The sequence below is a fragment of the Hyaena hyaena genome, unplaced genomic scaffold, assembly GCF_003009895.1.
Source record: "Hyaena hyaena isolate Hyena2069 unplaced genomic scaffold, ASM300989v1 scaffold_1915, whole genome shotgun sequence".
In the NCBI taxonomy this organism is placed as follows: domain Eukaryota; kingdom Metazoa; phylum Chordata; class Mammalia; order Carnivora; family Hyaenidae; genus Hyaena; species Hyaena hyaena.
Window position 1 is genome coordinate 11,556 of NW_024082552.1, and position 11,555 is coordinate 23,110.

Here is an 11,555-nt window from a genome sequence, read left to right on the forward strand (position 1 = left end):
CAAGCCACAGGGACAAAATTTTAATATATGGTGAATTGTGAAAATAAAAACCCCAAGAAACCGAAAATTTATTGATGTTACTGAGATGTAGTACTCATAACCTTAGAATTGCCACAGTTCAGGGCTTTACTTAAATGACATTATAATACTTTCTTATTCAAACCATTGGATTTGAGTTCTTTGTCTTAGAGCTTAAAGTCTTCTAACTGAAAAGTAAGGAATATGATAAGACTATAAAGTAAAGTACGAGTAGGAATAAACAGAATGAACATTGAGATAGCATATATATATATATATATATATATATAAGCTATATATTAAATATACTGGGAACTTTCCATCTACTAGTGCTTATTTTGACAATTTGACAGGTATTCATCCTCACAACCATCCTGAGAAATCAGCTAAATTTCTTCTTAAAATTGCATCCTTTATTTTCCTTGGCATTAAGTCATTGCTTGAAAATGGCTGACGTTAAAGAACTACATTTCTCAGGCTTTCTTGCAGGCAGGACTTATGATGTGATTGCATGTTAAAGCAGTGTGGATAGAATTGATGTGACACCTTTCCAGCCTTGACCTATAAAAATCTTCCACATGATGATGCTCCATGACTTTTCCTACTGACACATGGCTGACCTTGAAAACAAATTTTGGAAATGGCAATGTCACCAATATCCTGTATTTTTTTTTAATTTCTTGTTTTAAGATTATTGATTTATTTTGAGAGAATGAGAGCAAGAGAGTACATGCTTGTGAGTCGGGGAGAGTCAGGGTAAGAATCCCAAGCTCTGTGCAGTCAGCACAGGGCCTGATGCAGGGCTTGATCTCACAAATCACAGGATCTTGACCTGAGCCAAAATAGTCAGATGTTCAACCAACTGAGCCACTCAGGCACCCCAAAATCCTATATTTTTGAATGACTGCATTGGGAAAACATCATGGTAACCTGCTAATACACTCTTAGTACTTACTAAGTACTTTCATGGGAGCAAGAAATAAACTTTTATCTAGCAAGAGTTAATGTTCCTATTGTATTTCTCTCTCTCTCTCTCTCTCTGTCTCCTGTACACACACACACACACACACGTTGTTGTTGTCATATAGTTGTTCTATATGATATAGTTATTATATAATTGGGAATTGGAAACAGAGGCATGTGTGTTTGTGTGTGTGTGCATGTATGTGTGGTGTGAATGTGTGTATGAGAGAAAGCACAATTCTGTTGAATTTGGAACTGAAGTGGTATTATAATAAAATAATTAGAAACATTTCTGCTTGTTCTTTGCTCTGGAACACTTTTTTTTTTTTTATATAATGTTTTATTTATTTCTGAGAGACAGAGACAGCATGATCAGGGAAGGATCAGAGAGAGAGGGAGATACAAAATCTGAAGCAGGCTCCAGGCTCTGAGCTAGCTGTCAGCATACAGCCCGACGGGGCTTGAACCCACCAGCCATGAGATCATGGCCTGAGCCAAAGTCAGACGCCCAACCAACTGAGCCACCCAGGCACTTCATGCTCTGGAATACTTTAAGTGACTTTGAGATTATTTCCTTAATATATTGTAGAAATTTCCTGTGAAATATCTTCTTGATAACTTCAAGAAGTTCTTAACAAGTGTTTTTAACAATTGTTTGTTTATTTTTGAGAGAGACAGAGAGTGAGCGGGAGAGGGCAGAGATAGAGGGAGACACAGAATCCAAAGCAGGCTTTATGCTCTGAGCTGTCTGCATTGAGTCCAATTTGCAGCTTGAACTCATGAACCATTAGATCGTGACCTGAGTCATAGTCAGACATTTAAACCAACTGAGCTACCCACACACCCCTTGCTTTGCTCTTTCATGATGATTAGTCATTGCATCGAGAATGGATTGTTTAGATCTGAGTATGAGTCTCAAACAAGATCTTCCTTTCTGTCTATGACCGGTTTACCCATGATCTTTGTGTGTGTGTGTGTGTGTGTGTGTGTGTGTGTGTTCCTCCTATTTCTTTGTGTCAGTTATCTAATGATTTAGCTATTTTATTTTCCTCTTGGCTGAACATGCATTTAAGTTTATTCTATTACTTTTTCTATTTTCACTTTTAGATTTCTTAACTCAGATCATCCTGTCTCTGTAAGGTTTATTTTTGTTCTATTTCTGACAGTGACTTTGAATATTCATCATTTTAATAATATGAAAATAATACAACTTCATAGTTTCTCTTACAGCTTTTTATCTAATTTGTTTTGACGTCATTTTCATTATCCTCATTTCAGTTTAGTTTAGATTTCCTTTTTGATAGGAGAGTTAAGCTTTTCTTCAGGGTGTTTTAAAACAGTTTATTTGCTTATGAGAGTGTGTTGTTATTTTGAAACACTTTACATTATTTACATTTGCAATATTTTACATTATCCTCTATACTGTTTAAACAGTGTGACAATACTTGGGCATCTCTAAAATTTAGCTTGCAAGCAAAATAAGTTTGAGGATAATTCTTTAGATACTTGAAAAGAAGGTATACTGTCTGTTTTCAAAACCGAATCTGATGTATACCAATCATTTTTACCTCAATGTAAAACTTTTTGTTGAGGACTTTAATTACATGATCTTATATGATCTGAACAACAATCCTATGATATAGGAATTATTATCCTCCATTACAAAGGGAGATATCAAGGCTCAGAATTAAGTAAATTTCTCAAGGAAATGTTAAATGTTTTATGATAAACTTCAACTTCTCTACTCCTATTCTGTGCCACCTTCCACAAATCTATGTTCAAGTCTCCTATTAACTATTTCAAAGGGATTTATAATCACTGTTAGTCTGTGAAATACTTTTACTCATTATGATTGCTTGTGTTTTCCATTCATGATCAAATTCTAATCCAGTTAGCCTAGATGTTAGATTGTTCATATCATAGGTTACCCTTTCCCTAAAGCAAGGGAGAGACTGGCCTATTACTTAAATTATTGTGAGAGCTGATGTTTGTAATGCCAATTACTAAATCATTTCATTTAAGTTAGAACTCTGCTATTTGGTGTAGGTTGGAATACATTTATTGCAAGTAATGTCTTCTATCCATTACAGGAATTGGTTATTTAAAAGATTAATTTTGTTTTATCTATTAGGACAAAGTGCAAAATTGTTCATTTCAATGTGGTTTCTGGCTATTGGTTCATTGTTTGGCTCACTGTTCTTATAAATGCTAAAGGGGGGTACAGTGGTTTGAGCATTTCCTTTTGGAATGTTTTTATTTTCTTTTTAAGTCTGGCCTTTCTAAGGGCACCTGGGTGGCTCAGTCAGTTAAGCATCCTACTCTTGATTTCAGCTCAGGTCATGATCTCATGGTTTGTGAGGTTGAGCCCTGCATCAGGTTTCACGCTGACAGTGCAGAGCCTGCTTGGGATTCTCTCTCTCCCTCTCTCTCTGCCTCATCTCTGCTCATTCTCTTTCTGTTTGTCTTAATAAACAAACAAACTTAAAAAAACATCTTGCCTTATTCTCAATATAGGTTAATGTGATATTGAAAAGATATTTAGATAGAATTGAAAAATCTATCATACAGCTAGGTAACATATTCACATCTCTGAAACTCATTTTCCCCATTTACAAATAATGATGATAATTTCACTTTATAGGTTTGGGAACTACACTGTATACATTAGTTACTTGGTAAAATTCAGAAGCTATCTCCCTTATAAATCAAGCCATATCTATCAGGAAGCCCATTAAAATTGAATAGGCCAACCTTGTGTCTATTCTATTCCAATCCTGATTTCTGCCTGTGGTAGAAACAACATCCTTCTCTATTTAAGCTGTAGTGCTATGCAGGGTGTGCCAAGCATGCCAGAAGCTGAAAACCATTTCCTCTCATCCAGCAGTAAAGTTCATATTTTCTTGCCAAACGAAAATGATTAGATGATCCGTATCTTGACATAAATTAAGAATGCCTTGATTAAGATACCCAAATACAAGTCAGCTCTGAAATAAATGATTCAGAACCCAAAATTTCTGTCCATAAGATTACAAAGTTAGTTATGTCTAATATGACCACAGGATTGCTGGGTAAGTGGGAATTTTTGCCAGGATCTGCAAGACTGTCATTGAAGAGGATGTTTAAGCACACATTAAATAGCCTAAAATGTTATTAAAATAAATATCAATGCCTAAATTACTCTAATATTCTTCCAGATTTGAGAACCATTGACATACAGTGTATTGTTTATTCTCTGCAAGACTCAACGAGGTAATTATTAGTATACCCACTTTTCAGATGAACAAAGGTCAAAGGAGAGAGGTTTCCTCAAGGTCATTTAGAGCTAGTAGCTTGTGAAAGTTGAGAACATAATTTCAGTTTTCTTACTCTAGAACTTGTCAAGTGGAGGGTGTCTTCTATACTTTGGGATTATATTGAGAAGCCTTGTCCTTGAAGTAACTTAAAAAATATACCACCATCTGAAAATTAAGTATGGAATAAGCCAAAACACAAGAAAAGCAAAAGACTCTAAAGCCAGCAAGAATTGAGCTTGGATAGAAGTGCTAATATAATAAAATATTAATGGGGACTTTTCTTTCCAGCCAAAGAAACTGCTAGAGAGTGAATGTGTATCCCTTCAAAATTCTAAACTTAAATCCTAAAGCCCAATGTTTTGGAATTTGGAGGTGAGGCCTTTGGGAGGTGGGTCATGAGGGTGGAAAATTTATAAATGAGATTAATGCCCTTATAAAAGAGACCCCAGAGAATCTCCTTGTCCCTCCAACATACAAGGACACAACAAAAATATGGCCATCTGCCAACCAGAAAGTAAACCTTCACCACATACCAATTCTGCTGATGACTTGATCTTGGACTTCCCAGCCTCCAGAAATGTGAGAAATGAATTTTTGTTGTTGACAAGCCACCCTGCCTATGGTATTATTCTGTGATAGCACCCAGGTGACTGAGATAGAATCACAGGGTAGAAATAGTCACAAAGACAAACTTTGTGCCTATTTAAAAATGTTCAAGGAGTGGGGCGCCTGGGTGGCTTAGTTGGTTAAGCGACCGACTTTCACTTAGGTCATGATCTCGCAGTTTGTGGGTTCGAGCCCCACGTCGGGCTCTGTGCTGACTGCCAGCTCAGAGCCTGGAGCCTGTTTTAGTCTGTGACTCCCTCTCTCTCTGACCCTCCCCTGCTCACGCTGTCTCTCTCTCTCTCCTATAAATAAATAAAACAAAAAAAAAATAAAAATGTTCAAGGAGAAAGTCTACTAACCTTCCAAATTCAGGTAAAGGAAATATTCATAGGAAATACAGGAAAAGGTATTTTCTTGTTTCAGCCTTTTCAATGATATAACAAATACCAGATATATATCTGGCTCAATTTCAGGAATGTGAGATCATGACCTGAGCCAAAATCAAGAGCTGGATTCTTAAGACCCACTGAGCCACCCAGGTGCCCCCCACCCTTTTATTTTATTGTATTTTTGAGAAAATGATCATCTTAGGAGTGTAATTTATTTCTTCACATATAAAATGTAACTCAAATGATAGTTTCTCTCCAATATGATGAGTCATTTAAGGTGAGGTATCATATTTGTTCCCTTTGGTGTTTGTATTGTTCATTATCAATGTATAGATTGTCTTTCTGGCTTATTTATCAGGATTCTTTACTTGTGGTAATTTGAGGTTGGTATATCTGTCTTATAGATTCCCTTGGATTACCCAATTTTCATTTTAATTCTCTTAAAAAGAAGATTGAAACCTCTTTTAGCTCATAAAATTATTAGTACAGCATAGTGGGATCATTGTACCTTTCTGTCAGAGTGCATTGCAAAAATCTGAATAAACTGAATAATCATTCAGTTCTCATTAACCTAATATATTTAAAGTATTACTTTTGTTTAACCTATCAAAATGATAGTGATTAAAGCAAAGCCTCATTGCTGATGAGGCTGCATGAAATGGACATTCATAAACTTTTGGTGGCAGTGTAAATTGGTACAGTCTTTAGAAGGGAGTTTGTTTCAGGTATCACAGACTTTAGTTTCTGTTCTCTAACCCCATAATCATTCTAGAATACAACATTACTTTTTGCAATCCTAAGTTTAAACACTATAGTCATCGAACTAGGTAAAATAGTCATAGCTATGGATATAAATATAGATGATACAGATATAAATACATATATAAATATAGAGATATAAACTATAGATCAAAGTAATTTAAGACACATGACCTTTGCTATCTCCAGATCACCTCTTTGGGTGCTTAAGGGAATAGATTTGAGCAAAATTCATCTAGAAACCAAATGAAACAATTAAGGAATGAACTCTATCTAAGGGGATATATAGCACACCATGCTGTGATTATCTCAAATGAACAACCAGATCAAAGAGAACCAATTCCCAAATAGAAAATAGTGAAGTCCCACCTTAAACTGGAGGCTAGTTTTCTTCTTTAAGGAACTCTTCAATCAGGGGCAACTGGGTGGCTTAATCAGTTAAGTGTCTGTGACTCTTGATTTCAGCTCAGGTTATGATCTCAAGGTTCTTGAGTTTGAGCCTGGCATCTGCACTGTCAGTGCAGAACCTGCTTGAGATTCTGTCTCCCTTCCTCTCTCTCTGCCACTCCCCTTCTCTCTCTCTCTCTCTGAATAAATAAATAAACATAAGAGCTATACTGAATGTTTTCCTTTGCTATTTCTTTTTTTTTTCCTAGTTCTTCCCTGAGACTGACCAATAAAGGAATGTTATGGAGAACTAATAGATTCTCATAAAGCTATTTACATGTGGTTCTATAGCTAATGAGTTGAGGATCTAGAACTGGAATGTAGGTCTCTTGATTTATTGTCTGATTTTTTTTTTTAAGTTCAAACATTTTGTTTCCTTGTGTATATGCCTTAATACAATTTTTTTAATACTTTGTACATTGCAAAACAAATTACATTTCTTGTTCTTAAACAGAATTATGCTCACTGGGGACGTTTATGTACAATGATGCAGTAATCTGGCATTGTACTGTAGATCATGTTATAGTTTTCATGTCACTAGCAACAGACCTCAAGGCTGAAAAGCTAATCATTTTGTGTAATTATTCGACCCCAGGGCATCTCTGTGGGAATCATCTAAAGTAACTGATTAATTACAGGGATACTTGAAGAGCAGAACTGAATGAAAGCACCAGGGGATGAGTCAAACTTTGCTGATAGCGGCATAACTATTTAATACCAGGGCCAATGAGACTTTTGTCAAAGAACCTGTAGGGAAGATTTGATACCAAAGTTATAAACTGGTGATTGAAAACAGAAATGACAAATAATTTCAAATGCCCTTTCTATAATAGGAGAATGACTTTCTTAATAGAAGCAATATGTAACTCTTTGTTAGGGTCACACACAAGAGTACTTTCCCTTCTAACTTTTGACTAACCTTGTCAGTATTATTCAAGGTATAATTGCAAAACCTCCACTGCATATATAAAGGTTCTAGTTTTAACCCCCTGGTCTGACCCTTTTAAACTTTCGTATGAGAAGGAACTTAAGTACACACAAAGATGGTTAGGAGGATGAAGAAAAATTAGTATTTCAGCTTCTATTTGATGGGTGATTTTTTCTGATAATGGGTCATAGTAATAACTTACTATGATAGTAATAATTTACTAAAATTTGAGGTTCAAACTATCTAAGAGGCTTACTTTTATTTTCCTGTTGAGGTGCTGTCATGAAAATGAAAATAATTTATCTTATGTATCTGATTCTAATCTCCTTGTTAATTTCTATTTTATTTTCCTTGAAGTCAGTTATTTTTAATTAGTCTTTGACCTTATGTGAGCAAAGCCTACAGGGAACACTAACAGTTATAGATAAAAGTTTTATCATGTGTTCTTTTCCCAAATTCAAAATATGATTTGAAAAATATTTTGAGCATAATGCACTTATTATATATAACTGACAGTGAAACATTAGAATTACTATATAAAAATAATCCTTTAAAATGTCTATGTTGGTGTGTTTTTTAGTTTTAGGGTTTTTGTTTTGTTGGTTTTTACAATGGTCTTATCAGTTGCATTTGCTATTAATTGTATACGTTCCAAATTGTGTGAGAATAAAAAGTTCTTTACGATTTTATTTATTTCAATGGACTCATTTGAACATGAGAAGACATTGGCTTATGTCAACAATAATCTATATAGAGCAATAAATAAGAAGTTAAGCCCACACTGTCTCCCAAACTCCTATGTTTCATAGGTTCACTTCCACAGGGAGCCAACAATAACCAACCAGCAACATTTTCAGAGGGGAAAACAGTGAACATGTACCCACTTTTGTAAAAATAAAACTGGAACAGATATTCTAGAGTCTTCTAAAAATCATCAATCCTAATTTTTAGAACCTCAAGTGAAAAAAAAGATTCATATTATGTTATTCTTTATAAGGAGACAATGTGATCATTGAAAATAGATCATCAAATCCAGTACAGCTCTTTCTCTACTTTCGATGGGGTTACATCCTGATAAACCCATTGCTAGCTGAAAATACCGTAAGTTGAAAATGCATGTAACACACCTAATTTACTGAACATCCTAGCTTATCCTCGCCCACCTTAAACATGCTGAGCAGCTACATTAGTCTACAGTTGGGCAAAGTCATCTAACATAAAGCCTATTTTATAACACAGTGTTGAATATCTCATGTAATTTATTGAATACCATACTGAAAGTAAAACCAAACAAAGAAACAAGAAAACAAAACAAAACCAAAACCAAATGGTTACATGGACGCATTGTTTATCCTTGTGATTGCATAGCTCACTGGGAGCTGAGGCTTGTATCCACTGCACAGAAGCAACCAGAAGATTATACAGTACTGCATATAGCTAGCCTAGGAAGAGATCCAAATTCAAAGTATGATTTCTACTGAATGCCTATCAGTTTCACACCATTGTAAAATCAAAACATCTTTAGTCAGGGACCATCTGTATAAGGTGTTTTTAATAAACATTCACAGAATTTTAGAAATGAGGGCTCTAGATAGATCTAAAGGTTTGTCATGTGTACTGTAACAGCGAGTCATAAAATAAGGATATTAAAATATTGAGCAGAAGTTCCCTTCCCATGTTACTATAGAAATAGATATATTTGGGAGAGTTTCACTTATATAGTGAAACATGGGTTTATAAAAGCCCATATGTCAGGAGTAGTTAAATTATGGTAATGAAGAGGAAAAAATATCATGTTAAATAGTATATTCTTATTTGGCCTTACTGTCTCTCGAAGAGTTCTATTATAGTTAAACAAAATCATTTAAAATTGCAATGGGTAATTTAAAGGGTGCCAGTGTGGCTCAGTCAGTTGAGCATCAGACTTCGGCTCAGGTCACGATCTCACAGTTCAGGAGTTCGAGCCCCTCATCAGGCTCTGTGCTAACAGCTCAGAAACTGGCACTTTCTTCGGATTCTGTATCTCCCTCTCTCTCTCCCCACCCCTGCTTGTGCTCTGTCTCTCTCAAAAACAAACATTAAAAAAATAGAAACAAATAAAAATAAAATTTCAATGGGTGATTTAAGAAAAACAGAAAAATGGAAAAGAACTCCGAATCTTCCTGGCAGTTCTCTATCACCAGCATTTATTTATGGATTCTCAGGTTAAGATGGACTACCCTCTCCTAGTCTTCTGAGGGATGAAACAGAAAACAAACAGAACCCTCCAAAACAGAACTATAAAAGTAGTTCCTGATCTTTAGGAATTTTAGATAGTTGGATAGAGTTCATGCATTAACATGTATTAAGCTCACTTACTATTAAATACAGATGCTCAAGCAAGTTGAGACACCAGAGATGAAATAAGCAAATGTTCATTAGAAATAGATCAGATGGCACCTGGGTGATTAGTAGGCTAATCGTTGGATTTTGGCTCAGGTCATGATCTCATGACTCCTGAGTTTAAGCCCTGTGTCTGACTCTCTGCTGACAGTGCAGCCTGGAGCCTGCTTTAGATTCTGTGTCTCCCTCTTCTTTCTGCCTCTCTCCTTCCTCTCAAAAGTAAACATTAAAAAAAAAAAGAACTAGATCAAATGTTGAGTAAGAATAGGTTAGTTTGGGCAAGATTAAGGATTAAATTAATGGCAAATTTAACTACCGGATTTATTTCCTTCTTTGGTTTCTTTCTTTCTTTCTTTCTTTCTTTCTTTCTTTCTTTCTTTCTTTCTTTCTTTCTTTCTTTCTTTCTTTCTTTCTTTCTCTTTCTTTTCTTTTCTTTCTTTCTTTCTTTCTTTCTTTCTTTCTTTCTTTCTTTCTTTCTTGCCAATCTCTTACATAATGAATCAATAAATTGCTTAGTACCTTTAGAGTATATAGAATCTTGTCCTGACCCACATTTCACCAGTCATTTACACAACTCAAGGACTATTCTAAGTGCTGCTAACATCTAGTACTTTGCATTTCCCTGAAATAAGTTGATTCATAGAATTTTGTGGGTTCAGTCATGTCATTATTGTTGTCTGCAATACTCCAAAGCACCTGAGGCAAAAGAGAAGAATAAGGAAACTGTAGTTCTCATTCTGATGTAAGATGATTGTGATCTCAACTAAGTGAGTAAGAAGAGGCAAATGTGGGTGGATTTGAGAAAGGGAACCAAAGGGAAATATCCAGCGTCTTAGGGTTTAACTGTATATGATAAATGATGAAGACTTGGGCATGTGGGTTGGTAATTGTGTAGCAGAATTCTCACACCGAGAGTTGTGACATCGAGGCTTTTCTTTCCAGGAAGCAACTTTATTCCTGCTGGCACTGCCCAGTTGGGTTTGTACCCAAAGAACTGAGTTCCAAACTCCATGTGGTGTAGTTTTTTATAGACTTTTTACTTCTTCGTCTCCCATATACGGTAACACACAAACATGCAGTCTGATTAAGTGGTTTCATATTACAAGGTCGTGAGGGATGTTGTCACATACACCTATAGCTAGGTTGCCTTGAGTTTTGTTTTGTTTTGTTTTGTTTTTTTCTTTGCTTAGGGAGGGGACCCTACCATAATAGTGCTGTCAACAGAGATTGACATATGACACATTTTGGAGGTGATAATGTGATGAGTTTGGCCCAAGGTATTGAAATATTTGTGGCAAATTCAAATATAAAATTATGACAAATATTTCTGGTGAATTCAATAGACAGCTGGAGACATGCATATGAAATTAAGGAAAGAGAATCAAATTGTAAATTTGGAAATGTGAGATACATATATGAAGATAATAACCAAGACCTCTTGAGTGATTTGAGCCACTTTTTACTTTTTAGTATACTTACATGTTTATAAGTATGACTACTTCATTGGTTTAGGAGGGAAAAACCTCATGGATGGGAAAACTTGCATTAACACATGGATTTGAATATTTTCAAGATGCCTGGCTCATGGTAGACTCTTAATATGTATTTCCTGAAAGTTTTCTTTTTTTGTATACATTTAAAATAACTTGAGGTTAGATTTAAAGGTAATTATTGGTCGTATTGAATGTGTAGACTGGTTATAAAAAGATAAAGGGATGCCTGGGTGTCTCAGTTGGTTAAATGTCAGACTTCAGCTCAGGTCATGACCTT